Raw genomic sequence first — 2581 nt, forward strand, 5'->3', positions numbered from 1 at the left:
CTGGGCGGAGGATGATTAGAAACCGAAGAACTTGTGATAAATCTAAATAAGTGTGTAAGATAAAATCAGAACCTGCCATAACATACAAGACATTCTTTCAAATGTTCAAAAAGTTTGCTTCAAATGACCTGTCTCTAATTACATCTAACAACTCCATAAGAACAAATAGTACCTTTCAATCCAATCCCGTTAAAGAGAAGTGACCCCAAGTGTCTTACATTCACAACTGCAAAAATATTACTTTATGACATCCTCTATTTAAAATTTGTGAAGTGCATTTAGTTTTCACTAAGATGCTGAGGTATCTTTAAAAACAGACACCAATTTTAGCCTCTTTCATATGTTAGAAAAAAATATGGTTTCTTTTAGCCAAATAGAAAGGCACCCAAAATTCTACAAATCACCACCAAATTTAAAAAATTCCAGCACCGGTTAGATGACAGTAAAATGAACTGACTATTCTTTATACAAACTCTAACAATCAATTGAGGCATCCTACAAATGAAACAATATTTCAAATAGTATTTGGAGACTAGGAGTTGGGTTGTGTTTCAATTCCTGAAATAATGCTGCAGTTTTAAAAGTTAATCTTACTGGACTCCTCCTTGGAGGGCAGAGACATTGAAAAAATAAACACTATCGTTAGTTGCCAAATGTAATATTTTCCTCAGAAAGATACCTCGCGGTGACGTTAAAATAGTTTCCATAGACACATGTAACTTAAACTTAAGTGATATTGCATACTGTAATAAAAAAAGAATATTAAACTAACAAATGAAGTTTTTAAAAATATGGTCTGCTGTTGCATAATTTGGTTTATTAAGTCCCAAGACTTAATTCTAAACCTTTACCATGGAATTGCATGCAACAAGGAAAGAACATTTGAAAATCCGAGTTAACAACAGATCATCGCCATTTTCTAAACGGACAGTATTTATACTTTAATTTCAGTTCTGACAGAAGGATGTTAAGGAAGCACAAACTAATGTGGCAATAGCTTGAATTATAAACAAAAATAGAAAGATGCGCATTAAGATGATTAATGGCAAAACTGAAAAAGAAATTTAGGCATACCACCAGACTTCACACAAGCAAAGACGTCAATGAATCCGGGTTAAAATAAAAAGATAAAAATGAAAAGATAGCCACGTTTCTACCTTAAAAAAAGTGGACTGGAAAGGATCACAAACATTTTAAGGCAACCAGTCAGGGGAAAGGATTGCTGCTATGTCTCCACTGTTTACTAACCTTTAAAACTAGCATTTCCAGCTAACACCTGGGTTTGAAAATTGCAGCGGCACTTAAACGCTGTCCTTTGCAACGTCAACCCAAGAGAATATTCTGCAACATTTTGAACAGTAAATGTTAACCAGAATAAAGCACCGTTCTTATATTTCTACCTTTGAGGACCAATGGGAAAAAATTAAGACCTTGCCTTCTCCCATACATAATGTTAACCACTATTCGCCCCTCTTTTATTTACTGCCCTATCGCGGGGTTAATGAATCCTGCACTTCTTTCCATTAATGGAAACGGGTAAAGCAATGGCAAGAGAGGAACCCAGTCGATAGGAAAAAAACTGGTGACATTATTTGCTGGGTGAAGACTGGGAACTCCCTGAAGGTCTGGCAAGCGGGAGACAATCCTAGGAGACCCCTATTAACATACTTTACTCCAAGGATACACCATTTTTCCTCTGTAAATATCTGCTTTTGAAGGGGGTGGCAGTTCTCCCGATGGACCGCCCAGGTGCATGCCCCCCTATCCCCAGGGCCGCGGCAGCAGGGTTGGGGGACGCTGGCCTCGACTCCAAATTTGCAGCGAGGCCGGGAAATGTGTCCCGTTAGAGCCGATTTCACCCATCAGGAATGCGCTCCGCCCCCGCCACCTCCCCACGGCGGCCGTCCTCGGTGTCGCCTACTTCAGGGACCGGGGAAGTGCTCGAGGGGAGCGCCGCCTCGGCGCGTCACAACACTGCCCGGTCGGCCGCCTTCTCCACAGTCTGCCCGGGCCAAGACGGGGCTCGGGGCGGACCCCACGCTCCACTTCAGGCCGCGCGGCCACCGAGGCGCCAGGGCTGGGAGAGGGACGCGGAACCAGCCCGAGGCCTGACCCCTGGCTCCAGCGCCAGCCCCAACTCCGCGCTCAGCACGAGAGGGGGCGCCTTTCCCGTGGGGTTTCCGAATCCATTTCCGTCTCGGGGAGGGGCGCGAGGGCAGCGGCCCCGCCAGAGCGCTCCGGATCGGAAACGGGAGCCGCCCCTGCCCTCCCGCTCCCGGGCGTAACCTCCTCCGGTGCCCGCCTGTACCTTCAACTCCTCACAGAGGCGGCGGGCGCAGGGTCGCGGGCAAGCAGGCCCATCTCCCAGCGGCGGCAGCAGAAGCCGGACGAAGTACGGAGGAGGGTCCCTCGGGCCTGCCGAGGCGCCTCTCAGCTGGGGCGGGGGTAACGGAGAGGAGGGGTCCCGACCGCCGCTTTCCCGAACTCCTCCTCCGCAGTTCCGTCTTGACTGCTGTTCCCCCGAGCCAGCCCGCAACTGCCATTCTCCCCCTCCCTCGGCCCCCGCTGTCTCCGCCTCCTC

General features: G+C 47.5%; 1 protein-coding gene across 2 annotated transcripts in view; it reads right to left on the minus strand.

Annotated features, from left to right (window-relative positions):
- The window catches only part of RNF19A (ring finger protein 19A, RBR E3 ubiquitin protein ligase), a 62281-nt gene extending 59708 nt beyond the window's left edge, over nucleotides 1-2573 (minus strand). The window contains exon 1 of one of the 2 annotated variants that reach the window (XM_011376181.2): nucleotides 2309-2573. The gene's annotated coding sequence lies outside the window, so the exon portion shown is untranslated. The remainder of the gene's footprint in view (nucleotides 1-2308) is intronic. The other variant, XM_011376182.2, reaches the window with a different exon arrangement.
- Between the last annotated feature and the right edge of the window lie 8 nt (nucleotides 2574-2581).

Source organism: Pteropus vampyrus, unplaced genomic scaffold (genome assembly GCF_000151845.1).
Source record: "Pteropus vampyrus isolate Shadow unplaced genomic scaffold, Pvam_2.0 Scaffold287, whole genome shotgun sequence".
Classification (NCBI taxonomy): Eukaryota; Metazoa; Chordata; class Mammalia; order Chiroptera; family Pteropodidae; genus Pteropus; species Pteropus vampyrus.